Source organism: Chlamydotis macqueenii, chromosome 26 (assembly GCF_036417535.1).
Source record: "Chlamydotis macqueenii isolate bChlMac1 chromosome 26, bChlMac1.mat, whole genome shotgun sequence".
Lineage (NCBI taxonomy): Eukaryota > Metazoa > Chordata > Aves > Otidiformes > Otididae > Chlamydotis > Chlamydotis macqueenii.
This window is the reverse complement of record NC_141581.1, coordinates 2,810,159-2,823,643: the sequence shown is the minus strand read 5'-3', so window position 1 is coordinate 2,823,643 and position 13,485 is coordinate 2,810,159. Positions and strand designations below refer to the sequence as shown.

Genomic DNA, 13,485 nt, shown 5'->3' with positions numbered 1-13,485 from the left:
TGCACCCTCCTGCTCTGACCTCTGTCAGGGACGTCCCGTCCCCCTCCCGCCAACCCATGGTCCCACAAACACCGTGGTACACCTGGGACACGGATGGCTGCCATGCACCCTCTGCCCTGCACAGCCACCCCTCCTCACAGCCCCTGCACCATCCCTCAGGGTTGCCACAGCCCCACTCCTGCCTCCCTGCATGACCAAAATTCCCCCACAGCCTCAAAGCAGAATTGGCCCCCCAATGCTGCTCCCTAGCCTCCACGCCTCGCGTGCCCCCACCTCAATCACTCAACCGACTGCACCACCCTGCATCCCTACTCCTGTGCATCCCCGCTGCATCCCTGGCACCCCCAAGGCCGTGCTGGCTCCCCTGTCCCCAGGATCTCTCCTCATGGCACTGCCACCCCCCCGGCCACCCCCCACAGTCCCGCATGGCCCAGCAGCCAGTTTACCCACCCCCTGCATCTCCACAGCAGCCCCATGGCACTGTCCTCCTTGCAGCGTGTCCCCCCCTCTGCTGCATCCCCAAGGTCCTCCTCTTGTACTGCACCCACTGCAGCCCCCTACCACTCTGCACCCCCCGGCCCCCTGTAGCATAACAGTCCCCTGCATCCCCCCCACCCCCCCCCCCCCGCAAGATAGCACATCCCCTTGCATTCCCCACACCCACTGCATCCCCGTGGCCCGCAGGGTACCACAGCCCCCTGCTTGTCCACCCCCCCTACAGCCCCCATTGCATCTCATCCCCCCTGCATGTCTAACCCCCTCCCCCTTGTATCCTCAACATCCCCCGTGCTTCCTCAGGGTACCACATCCCCCACATCTCCCCCTCCCCCCCCCTCCGCGCATCCCCAACGTACCGCATCTCCCATATCTCCCCACACCCTCTGCGTCTCCGCCCCACTCCCGCATCCCCATGGTACCACATTCCCCTGCATCCCCCTGGCACTACATCCTCCACACCTTCCTGCATCCCCACGTTATCCCAGCCTCCTGCCTCTCCCCCTCTGCCCCCCTCCCCCCTGCATCCCCACGCGCCCACCAGCCCTGCATCCCCGTACGGCCCCCACACCCTCCTGCCTCCACAGCCGCTGCACCCCCCCTCCCCACCACAAGCCCCGCATCCCTCCGCCTCCCGCATTCACACTCCGCCCCCCACCCTCTCCACAGTCTGGGGCCACACCCCTGTCCCCCCCCGACTTCCGCAGCCCAATCAGGGCAGGTTGGGCGAATTCAAACCCCGGCTCCGCAAAAGCATCGGCGGCGGCTTCGCTCCGCTCCCCACCCCATCCCCGGCCGGGATCGGGACCGGTCCGGATGGGCTCGGGGAGCGGCGGGGCAGGGGCGGCTGGAGCGCAGGTGAGATGGCGGGGGGGGGTGGGGGGAGAAAAACAGAGGTGGGGGATGCCGGATGCCCCCCCTTCCACCTCCTCGGTATGATCCACCACTGGTCCTGGCGGAGAGGGGTGTCTCCGGGGTGATGGGGGTGTCCCGGGGGGTCTGTGACAGCCTAGAGGGGGCGGGGGAAAATAAAAGGGATCTTTTTTTTTTTTTTTTTTTTTTTTTAAGAAATATCGTTACTAGATGAAAAATCGGGATGGGCATTCTGGGGAAGAAGTTGAACACAGGGAATTTCTGCAGCTGCTGCAAAACTGCTGATTTTAGAGTTCTTCTAGCAGGAAGGGATGGGGTGTCTGCGAAAGACCCCTTGCCCTGAGGGGCCTTGGAGGGTGCCCACCCCCTGGGTCGGGAGAGCCGGTGGGGATTTGAGAAACTTTGGAATTAAATTGAGCTGCTTTCTTTTTTTTTTTTTTTTCCCCTTCTGGAGCTGTGGGTCTGGGCAGAAGCAGGGGAGAATTGAATAGAGCTTTAGGAGAAAAACACCGAAGCCCAAGCAGCCCCCATGAAGGAGCTAGTGTAATTTAAATCTCAGCCCCTTTTGGGAAGAGTTGGAGCTGCAGGAACTCTGCGTGAGATGCTGGGAGTGTTGGCGAGCCCTGCCCATGGCAGAGGGAATTCTGCTCTCCCGAGCCCTGGGTTTGCCGGAGAGGGTTTTTGGTGCAGAGTCTCGTGTTAAACATGAGGATAAAAGCTGTTCAGCAGCGGCAGCTGTGGGTTTGACAATGGTCAGGGGCTCCCCAGTGCTCGACTCCCATCCTTACCTTCCTGCCGTCCCCACAGACGTTCTGCTTTCTACCAGCTATTGTGATTTGCCATGAATCCGCCCAAAAACCAGAGGAGGTAAAATCTGGTCCAGGGGGAAGCGCGACTCTGGTTCTGCCTACTTGCCAAGTCTCCCTCTGTACATGCTGCAAGTGCCTCGTCACCCCGAGCTGGGGCTGCGGTGCCGTAATGAGGCACTCAAGGCCTCCGATTGCTTAGCTCCGTTTGTACCCGTCAGCTCGGGGCACGGACCTTGAGCTGAACAGAACCGCTGCACCCAGTGGGAACTTGTTGTCCCAGTAACACCCAGTTTGGGGCGAGGCCCCTGCAATATAAAGAGGAAAAATGAATCTGGTAGTGTTCTTTGCTGTTAGGAGTGTGCCGGTCCCTCGGTTTGCAGCTGGGAGGTGGCGGAGCCGTGAATATCCTCTGGTTTCACTCTGCGGGTGGTTCTCCTGGAACTGGATGATCTTTAAGGTCCCTTTCCACCCAAACCATTCCATGTGCTCAGGACTGCTCCCCATGGCTCTGGTTCCAGGAGGGGAAGGGAGGGACCCGGCATCACTTCTGCAAGCTGTAAACACGTTGCACGGGTAAAACACCCAACCTGCAGGCCTCCCTGGAAAGGACTTGGCCCTGCTCGGAGGATGCACAACCATGCTGTCTGCCTGCCAACTGGCTCCCCGGGCTGCGAAGAGGCCGGCTGCTCTCGTCCATGTGCTGTTCACTTGTTGCAGGTGGCACTGGCTGGGTGATGTAGGGAAGTCCCGCTGCCTTCCTTGCTGTGCTTCTGCCAGAGAAATCTGCTCTTTTTTTTTTTTTTTTCTTTTCTTTTTTTCCCCCTAGCAGTTGGCCAGCTCTGCTGCACTGTCTGCAGCAATGCTGGGGCAGACTTCCCAGTCCTCAGTGGGGATGAAGTGGGCTGCACACCAGTGACCAGCGCTTCTTTGGTGAGGGCAGGGCTGGAGCGGTGGCAGGCCGTGGGCGGATGCTGGAATGCTGGTGGGTTATAGCAGCAGACTTTTTTTTTTTAAACCGGCTCTGTGATTTCTTCACGGAAGCTGACATGGGTGACAGAAGCAAGTGGCATCCTCTGGCTCGTGGCTCTGAAGTATCTCGTATTGCCAACTGTCAGTAAATCCTGAGCCGATGTGTTTTCTGAACAGCTGCTCTTAGGAAGAAAACACTGTTGGGCTGTCAGGCGCCTGGGAACTGCTCTTATTTTACTGCAAATATTCTCTACAAAGTAAAATTGATGGATCTGAATCTAATATTCTGAAGGGGAACTTAATGGCCGTTAGGCTGTTCCTTTCCAGCTTTGAGTGCAGAGCTGCGCCATTTAGTGAAAGGATTCAAGGCATAAAGACAAATGAAGAGAGCTGCCGGATGGGTGAAGGGCGGCAGGGGGCTGGCTGCGCCGGGGCGCGGGGCCAGGAGATGGAGGACAAGGACCTCGAGCAGAGTCAGGGGAGGCTGCTGCAAGGTCTGTGCAGTTCAGGAGAAGCTGTGGTGACCTGAAGAGTGACCCACAACGTGGGTTTGAAACAGCCAGGCCTTGATGGATCAGCATCCCTGAAGTCCTCAGTCCTGGCTCTTCTCTCAGCAGTGTTCTGATCGTGGCTTTCAAGCCTGCAGACCCTTTTCAGGGACAGGGCAGCCTGACCTGCTGTCCAACACTGTCCTCTTGATGGCATGACTGAGACAAGCAGCCCAGCTCCTGGGGCAGGGCTCGGGATCTGCATGTGCCAGGAAAGCTAGTATAAACTCTGTCCTGGCCTGTCCCACTCTTGCCTGGAGCGGCTGTGCTGGGGCTCCTGGAGCTGCTCTGCAGTTCTCTCCCTAGCTTAGCTGGTTGCCGTTTAACTGGCTTTGAAGCAGAGAGCTTAGCCCGGTGTCAGGTGTGTCTTTTGCCCGCTCCGATCTGTCCATGTTTGTTGACATCAAGCCAATTTTTGTTCTTCCTTCCCTAGCTAGAGCTGAAACTAGCTCCTACTCCGTCAATCTGCTGCTTTCTCTGTGAATGAGTGAGCATCCTGCAGTTGGGAGCAGACGAGCAGCACCCCATCTCCCTCACCTACCCCTCTTTCCCCTGGGGACTGCCGGTGGCCCTTCCCTCCACACCTCTATCCCTCTGTCCTGCCAGCAAGGCTGTGGAGCTGAGCTTGCAGCAATCTCCATCCTCTTTACTCAGGAAGGGGCAGCAGCTATTCCCGCTGCAGCCTTTGCCACCCAGTGTGGTGCTTGCAGCATACACACGGTGAGGAGTGCAGTTGTCCGAGTCCAAAGCTGGTGAGGAACATCTGAGGGTTCTTGGCTGCTGATGGCTTTTGTTAGGCAGGAGCAATACTAACCCAAAATACATTTTTGGGTTTGGGGTTTGGTCTTGGGGCATTTTGGGAAAAAAAAAAAATGTTAGCCTTGAGAAAAAAAAAGGGCATTTCCTCAGAGTTTCCGGTTGGGAGTTCAGAGATTTGTGCAAGTTCATGGAAATGCTGCAGGGTCATGTTAGAGACCTGGACATGGGGGACTTGCATTCCATACTGATGTCACGCTTGATGTGTGTCAAGGTCCATCAGCGTGACGGAACCTTCCCACTTGTGGTCCAGCCAGGTGTTACACCTCTGACAACAGGATCTGCCTTCTCCAAGGTCTGTCCAGAAAACCGCTGGGCACACTTTGGGCATTCTGAGCAAGGGACTTGTCAGCCTGTTCTGCACTTGGCCTCCAGCATAGGTTGAAGGTCTCTGTTGTGTGAGGAGGCAGGATGCTGCCGTGGAGCTGGGGTGTAGGTGAGATGCAGCTCTGGAGCCTGGGAAGCTGCCAGGATCCAGCAATGCAGATGTAGCTGTGGCTATCGATGGCCTCTCGAGCCCTTATTTGTCTTTCTTCTCCTATCTTGGCAGGGCTTAGTGCCTACTGGGTCTCTACATCCCAGACACCAAGGCAGAATCTCCTTTGGGGAGGACTTTTGTACTGTAGAACATGGTGTTTGGAAGCACACTTTGCTGCTTGATTGCCCAGTTAATGTAAGCATTTAAGAGCAGAAAGGGGTTGAGCAGAGATCATTGTGCCCACAAGAGAGCAATCACCTGAGTCCATGGAAAGGAACAAACAACTCCTGGGAGCTCCAAAACATGATTTACTGAACTTCCAGCCTTTTTTTTCGGGCTCTGTAGCATTAAATGGCTCTGAACAGTGTTAGCAGGCTGTAGAGCAAAAGCAAGCGCTGGTCTCCCACATTCTGGGGGTGTCGCAGCTTGCATGCAGGATCTCTGGGAGAATGGAGGTTCTTTGGCCATGGAATACTGCTGGACTCGGCAGTGTGCTAGCAGTGTCATCAGTCTGTTTGTCCAGTCTGGCTTTTCAACAGAAGGTGCAATGATGTGAGTGTAATGTATTTGCTGCAGCTTCACTCACTTTTCTGCACCTCTGTGTGGGATCTGAGAGTAAACTCTGTTTGATCTGGGTCCTCAGAGCTGGGGATCTGAGGAGTCTCCTTCACCTTCAGGTACGACAGGCTTTTCGAGGAACTTGGCCATGTCCAGACCTGCATTAATGCTCCTCTCCCTTGCTCCAGGGGCTCTGAATGTGTGAGGTGACAAGGCAGTGTGTGCTTGATGCAGCTCTGGACAGGATGCCATCAGGATGCTGATCTTGTTCTGGGGGTCCCTTCAGCCCCACTTAGGCCTAGAGGCTCAGGGAGCCATGGGGCAGTGCTGCTCACAGCTGCTGAGGTCCTAGGCTGTTGGAAAGGCATTCGTGTCACAGTGAGTTGATGCTCATCTTCAGACTTCTCTTAACAAATGCCACGGGCTGGAGCAGCCTGCCAGATGGACGGGCTAGTGCTGTGGTTCTGCAGTGGGGACAAGCACCAGGCTGTCAAAGACACTTTAAAGAGGAGGTGGGAAAGTGCTGGTAGGGCCCCAGATCTGGGGCAGCACATGCTCTCCTGCCTCTCCCTGAAGCTGTGTGGTCTTCGAGAGCAAGGACTCATCCCCACTTCTAAACAGGGTAGCACACTGGTGGGAGCCCCAGTCTTTGGCTCCACAGTGCCTGGGAGGTGGGGTGAGGTCCAGGTCTTGACTTCCCTCTTTTCTGCCTGCTTAGCCCCATCTGCTAACGATGCTGAGCATCAATGGTCAGTGGCTATGGGGTAAAAGGGCAATGCTGGCCATGGGAATGTTATCATAGCGCCTGGATCTCACCATGGGCCTTGTGTCTGTGGGCATTCCATGTGTCTTGGCTGACACCTGGCAGCAGTAGCCCTTGGCCAGCTGGACCAGCTACCTCAGATATGGGCTTGTGAACTGTGTCCACCTCCTGGGGAACAGACAAGCTCTGGCAGCATCAGACAGATGTCAAACACTCCTCTGTCTACGCTGGCTTGGCCATAGCACTCTGCAAACACAGCCTGTGCTTTGAGGCAGGAACCCGTCTCCCCTCGGCCCCATGCACATCTGCAAGTTGCCTTTCTCCAGCGCCAACAGCTGAAGTCGGCACCAGCTCTGAGCAGTGCCAGCAGCTGCCACCACCCATGCAGAATCTGTCTGGGAAGGATGCTGTCAGAGTATGTGAGTCGGTAGAGCTCCACTGCCTTCAGGGTAGCTGGGTCAACTGATGGAGAAGAGATGCTCCTGACTGCTGGATCTGCTGGGATGGGGAGAGAGACCCCCATGGGGTGACAGAGGGTGAGAGAACAGGGCGTTCAAATACAGACAGTGCCAGGGATCCAACATCATGAGTTCAGGTCCCAGGATCCCAGGATGGGCTTAAAAGTACTTTTGCCTACAGAAGTGATCCGAGCAGGGTCTACTGCCTGATGCTGCTGGGATCACACTTTTCTCACCCATCCATGAAGCCCTGTTGTAATGATAGCTGATAGTCTTAGTACCACAAGCCAGTAAAGCACCAGCTCTGTAGTCCTGGGAAATGTTGGAAGCAGCAGGCTGATGACTGTGTGCGGCTGATACATGGGCTAAAGCAGCCCTCTCCTCCTGCTTTTACAACCCTGCCGTTAAGTGATGAGTGCTGCTCCAGCCTGTTCTTGCAATTGCTCTGGTTTCTTGTGCTGCTGGAGCTCAGGGGCTTCTGAGTGACTTCTTGTACCTCTGAAAACAATGGTTCTCCTACATCCTATGCAACGTCTGCTGAAAGCTCGTCTACATCCTAGGCTTCATATAGGATCTTTCCAGTCTGGGCTCAGCAGTGGGCTCGGAGCTCCCCGAAGGAGCTGCTGTGTGGCATGGCGTGCGGAGGCATCCCTTAGCATGACTTTGCACGGCCAGCCTCGCCTCCAAGCAACTACTTTTTGCTGTGCTGTGGCTTTTCATGTCCCATGAGAAACCATGATATTTCTTCCCCAGGTGTGTCCTTGCCTTTCAGCAGATGTTGCTGCTTCCCTGGGAAGGCAGGAGGGATGGGGCTGGGTGCAGGGAGTGAAGCCACAGCAGCAAGCACATTTCTCTCTGGGGATCCATGGAGACTCACGGCTTAATGCCATAACAGATCTTGTGCAGCCTTATTTCTCTCTTCTGTAGATCCTGTGGGACCTGCTTCCTTGATTTTTTTTTTAATTTTTTTTTTCCCTCCCAAGATCTGCAGTGACAGCAGCTTTAGTTTGTTAACTCAGACTAAGCACCTCTATTTCACCTCCAAGCTTCTGCAAACAGCAGTTACCTCACAGGCTATTTCTCCAAGAAAGAAAACCAGAGGTATCCTCACAGTCCTCATCTCTGTGCTGACTGCCTCCAAAACAGGCATTGCCCTTGTTCACATGTCATGGGGGGGGTGGGGGTGAGGCTGGACAGTGCTACTTCTTCTGGCAGTGACCACCTGTTGCTATCACGCTGCTCTCCTACCCCAGCAGCACCGGCAAACCAGCCCTGCAGCCTGCACAATCATCTGCCAAGGTGACTCTAAAAGCATCTCTAAGCCCCGATACTCTGAGCGTATAAATTCTTCAATGCATTAAATAAAATAAAGGAATAAATCCAGGGGGGATAATAAACCAGAAAGTGATAGGCCAAGAACAGCAACAATAAATGGATAAGCACTCAGCCTTCGGTGAGAAGCAGAGTAATTCGTTGCTCTTCAGCATGCATCCGGGCAGATATCCATGCCCATAAAGACATATATATGTATTTGTGGCAGTGCACACGTGTGGTTGCACACAGCGAGTGCAGAGGTGGCTTTGCCATCCCTCCTCATTGTCCAAATTGTCACAGTGCCATTGAGCTCCTGGGTGGCCCAGCTCAGGAGGATGCAGGATGAAGGCTCTGCTCGTGGGGTGTGAGATCTTGGTGTGGTGCCAGCTCTGGCAGCGCTCATGGAGTTCAGGTGGAAAATTCACTCTGAAGCCCACAGTGCTCTGCCTTGGAGGAGAGATGTTTTTTTTCTGTTTTGCTGGATCTCTCCTTTTCCTGCAGCCTGGTTTGTACCTCACAACTGTGGTCCACGTTCATGCTTCTGCTTGCATGTGCGATGGGGTAAGCACAGGGCCACCCCTGCTGTGCAGACCCATGATCCCGAGACTGCCTGGGGCTGCAAGTGCCCAGCAGCACCCTGTTTCTAGCCCCTGCCAACAGAAACGATCTCGTGCTGCTGCTCTGCCCATTGAGCTGGTAGGCATCTGGGAGGGATGAGGAGCTTGCATGGGTCACCCAGGGTCAAAGGCTGCATGTTCTTGGTGTTTTCTACCAAGTGTGGAGGTGACGGAATTGTTGGCACAGGTGCTTAAGGTACCGGGGGATGTGCTTGCTGAACACGTCATACTTGGGTAAGGAGGGCCATGGACCTGTCTCCCACCTCCTGGCAGGGACTGTAGGAAGATGCTGAGACAGGATGGAAGGGCATGACTGGCTTCAGGCTGGGATAAACCTGCCAGCAAGTAATTCTGGATCTTGCAGGGTTGCAGGTTCTCAAGACCAGATGGGGCGTTGTCTTTTGCTGTGGTAATCGCTTTTTAATGTTGGTGTTGCCATGGTGTTCAGAGGCTCAGCAGCAGCACAGGGTCCTGCTGGGGAAAGCGTAGGATGCAGGCACAGAGGAGGCAGCCCACCCTGGAGAGCTGGTGATCTGGAAGAACGGGGAGACCTACAGGCAGGAGCACAGAAACTAAGTGACAGGAAAGCCATTGCCTGCAACTCCACCAGCCCCAGACCTCAATCTTCTGTCTGCCCTGTCCTTATCACCTTGTTCATTTGTCCTGGCCCGTTCCCACCATAACGCCATCTCTCCTGGCACTGGGCACACCTTCTGCATTCGTTGGTCCTGCCAGCCTGTCTCTGTCCTTCCTCAATGCTTAGGGCTCCTCCACAGAGCCCAGTCCCTGAGCGTGGGGGGCAGGTGGACCTGGGAGCTAGCCCCATAGAGCTGCACTGTGTGGGGAATGCTCCTCAGCTTGGGAGACACCAGTTAATGCAGAGATGAATTCACAGGACCCTCTGTTTGCGCAGGCAGTCTGCATTGCAGATTTGGGAGTTTGTCTTTAATTGTATCAGGCATATGTGCTAACGAAGGGATTAAGGCCTGGAAGGGTGAGCAATGCAGGCCAACTTTTCCTTGCCTGTTTCAAGGTCTTGTGTTTTATAATATTCTTAATCTCTCCTCTCTTTTCCCTTCCTCATCCCTGTCCTCTGCCTGGAGCAGCCTCCTGGTTTCCCCCCCCCACTGGAATCCAGTGATGCTGATCCACATGCTGGATATGGACCGCTGGCCCCAGACCTCCTTCCCCCACCAGCTGGCCAGAGCAAGGATGAGAGAAAAGGATTTACCTAACCCACCTACAGACAAATACCAGTTAGAGGAATAATGTCACCACAAGGGTAGAGCGGGGAGGATGGAGGCTGCTCGGGCTGTCTTGCGTTACCTCCCCTACTTCTAGTGTGACTGTGTTGGACACCATGCCCCCGGGTCCTGCTCTGCTCCTGCTGTTGGCTGTGCGAGCTGGACTTTGTTATTACGAGGGACATAAGGGCTCTCAAAGTGCAGCACTGAAGAGAGGGAGCTGTCTGGATGTAACAAGGTTCACAGCCAAATGCGATATAATGCTCATCCATCCCCGCTCTACAGTGCAGAGCATGGGTCACCACATTGCTGCTCATCTCTGGTTCTGCAACCTGGGGAAAGATTAACTTGGAGTAGTGACTGAGCACAGAGCTGCATTCAGTTGGGAGTCACATTCCCATCTGTCCTGGGACTGCTCCAAAAGAATGTGGCACAATGTTTAACTCCTGCTTGGGTAGACCCAAACCCCTTTGTGTGCTTCTGACTCTGGTCTTCCCTTCTCCCTGGTTTCTCCATTGTGTTTTGGCAGCTTGGAGCATGTCTCCAGCAAAGATCAGGATGTACTCCAGGACTGGACATGTTCCGCGGAGGGAGAGAAGTGGTCAGTGATGCTCTGTCTCCTCTGAGGAGCAAGGGATGCTGCAAAGGGGGCTCTCTGACAGCCTGCTGCTGAGAGCCATGGAGCAGGGATCTGTTCTCATTGTCCAGCCATGATATCCTCTCCATTCCACATCAGGAGTGCACGGGATGCAACCAGGGCTTGGGGGAAGTGTCACCTCCTCCAGCAAACCCACTGGGGAGGTGGATGGTGACTGGGAGCTGCTGCCGTGGGTACAGTTACCTCAGTAGACCTATCTACTAGCCTGTCTTTTCTTCATGGGGTTGGTGTAAATGATGGTGGAGACTCTGGAGCTGCGTAGGGGACAGAGGGATCCGTAACGCTTCCTGGAGAGCAGAGCTTAGCTGGCCACAAGGGAGACAACCTTTTCCCCATCAGCCAAGGGAGCTCTTGTCCTTCTGGAGGTGCCAGGGTTTGGGGTAGGGACCACGTGTCTCTGGGTTGTGATTCCCTTTTCCAGAGAAAGCGGTCTCACTGGAGAGCTCGGATCAGCCACCCTTCCTGGCGCTTCGACCTGCTTCCAGGAATGAGCGTGGGGATGCGTTTCTCAGCTGTTACATGGCAGGGCAGCAAATCAAGAAGCAATGACAAGCGCTTGGCATTGAGATGGCACAAAGTGCCCTGGCACAAGGGACCTTGTGCCATTCACGAGGGGAGTGCAGGCAGTGCAAGCACTGCCCTGTGAGCTTAGATATCTGGTGCTGTGCTGGAGCCTGGCTCAGTGGCAGCTGAATTATTTGCAGCCCAAAGCAGGTGGGTGGAATGGTGTCCTGGTTCTGGCTAGGATAGAATTAATTTTCACCTGAGCTGGGAGAGGAGCTGGGACTGGTGGCCCCTGTGGCTGGGGACACAGCTGGGGTAGTTACTAATTAGCCAGGGACAGTTTACTCAAATTGGCCCAAGGGCTGTTCCATCCCATGTGACACCATGCTCAGTGCATAGAGTGGGGATGGTGGTGAGGGACAAGTTTTTTGCTACTTGGGAGGGAGCCAGGCATCAGGATCCACTGTGAGCTATTGTGCTGTAAGTGATGTGCTTAAGTGTATTCTGTTATTGGTTTTGTTTTCCATCTCTGTTTTCTTTTACTCTGTTTTTCTCTTAAACTGTTTTTATCTCAACCTGTGGGTTTCGTCTTCTTTTCTTTTCCAAGTCTCCTCCCCATCCCACTGGGAGGGAAGGAGTGAGCGACTCTGTGTGTTTTAGCTGCTGAGTGGGGCTAAACCATGACAAATGGACACAGGGCACTAAGCATGGCCATTCTCCAGCAAGACTGATGGTTTGTAGTTGCAGACAGGCAGTCTTGACACTCCTGCCCATCCCTGCATGTTGTTCCTGCTCTGTGCATATGGAATAAGGCTGGCATGGTGGATGTGGGGAGGGGGAAGTGGGCAGGAATATGGGACTGAACCTGAATTTCCTCTCTCCAGTGGGAAATGGCAGCAGTCACAGGACTTCAGATAAAAAGCAGCATAACCTGCAGCAAAGCTCTGATGGTGAGCATTGGAGCTTTGGGAAAGAGCTCCAGGTGGTGAACCCTACAGAGGAGGGAACATCAGACAGGAGCTAAGCACCTTTGGCTGCTCTGCAAGATGTGCTGGCTCCATGGCAGGGGGCCCAATGTGATTCCAGCGAGCCCCGGCTCCTGGAATCAGTCCCATATTCCTGAATGGTCAAACCTGTGTGTCTGAACCTGGGAAGCAGTGGGAGGGAAGGAACACCCCCAGAACTAAAGCCTCATGCAACAGAGAGACCCCAAATCCTTCCAGCCCACTGCTGAAACACTTCCTCTTCCCCACATCAGCCTGTATCTGCTGGGGGTCTGGCTGGCAGCCTGACATGGGGGTCCCTGCCTTGTGACCCAGGTGAGAGAGGGCTTCAGTGATCCCTGTGCTGAGCTGCCAGGGTAATACTGCTGCTCTGGCTCCCCAAGCCATGTCCCTACTCCTGAGAGGACGGCAGTGTAGTCTTGTTTCCCCCTGATTTTTCATGCTGACGTGCAGAGCTGCAGAGTCTGGCTGTGAGAGCAGCCGTGGGATAGAATCACAGAATGGTTTATGTGGGAAGAGACCTGTAAAGCCCATCCAGTCCAACTCCCCTGCTCGGAGCAGGGACATCTCCAACCAGATCAGGTTGCTCAGAGCCTCATCCAACCTGGCCTTGAACGTTTCCAGGGATGGGGCATCCACCACATCTCTGGGCAACCTGGGCCAGTGTTCCACCACCCTCTGTGGTGGCTCTGTGTAATTTTTTTTTCTTCTATCAAGTCTGAATCTGCTTCCTTCTATTTTAAAACCCATCATCCTATCCCACCAGGCCCTGCTGAAGAGTCTCTCCCCACCTTTCCTGCAGCCCCCTTTGGGCACTGGGAGCCGCTCTCAGGTCTCCCCGGAGCCTCCTCTTCTCCAGGCTGAACAGCCCCAGCTCTCTCAGCCTGGCCTCACAGGAGAGGTGCTCCAGCCCTCTTATCATCTTCGTGGCCCTCCTCTGGACCCTCTCCAGCAGCTCCACGTCCTTCTGATGTTGGGGTCTCCAGAGCTGGACGCAGCGCTGCAGGTGGGGTCTCACCAGAGCAGAGCAGAGGGGCAGAATCCCCTCCCTTGACCTGCTGGCCATGCTGCTGGGGATGCAGAGCTGTTGCCTGCTCGTGGTGAGATACTCCTGCTGTCAATACTTCTATGTACCAACCCAGGGAAGGGCTCGGTGTGTTCAGAAATCCTGGGTTTTGCAGTGAAGAGCCTGTGTGTCTGCTTGGCTTCAGTGTGAGCCTGCTTGACTGGTCTCTCTCGGCAGCACTGACCTTGAGGGAGGCAGGGGGGCTCTGGCGGGCGCTGATGCCAGTTCTGTGAGCGGTGGGCTTGGGAACAGGGCAGGACCTTGTGTGCCAAATCCCTGCACATTAACGTATTTTGACAGGGCTCTGACTA

General features: G+C 55.0%; 1 protein-coding gene across 3 annotated transcripts in view; it reads left to right on the top strand.

Annotated features, from left to right (window-relative positions):
- The first annotated feature begins 1,176 nt into the window (after positions 1-1,176).
- CTXN1 (cortexin 1) overlaps positions 1,177-13,485 on the top strand; it is a 46,468-nt gene continuing 34,159 nt past the window's right edge. Inside the window, exons 1-2 of one of the 3 annotated variants that reach the window (XM_086767535.1) lie at positions 1,177-1,353; positions 3,007-3,159. The gene's annotated coding sequence lies outside the window, so the exon portion shown is untranslated. Of the gene's footprint in view, positions 1,354-3,003; positions 3,160-13,485 lie in introns of all 3 variants that reach the window. The other 2 variants (XM_086767534.1, XM_086767533.1) reach the window with 2 other exon arrangements.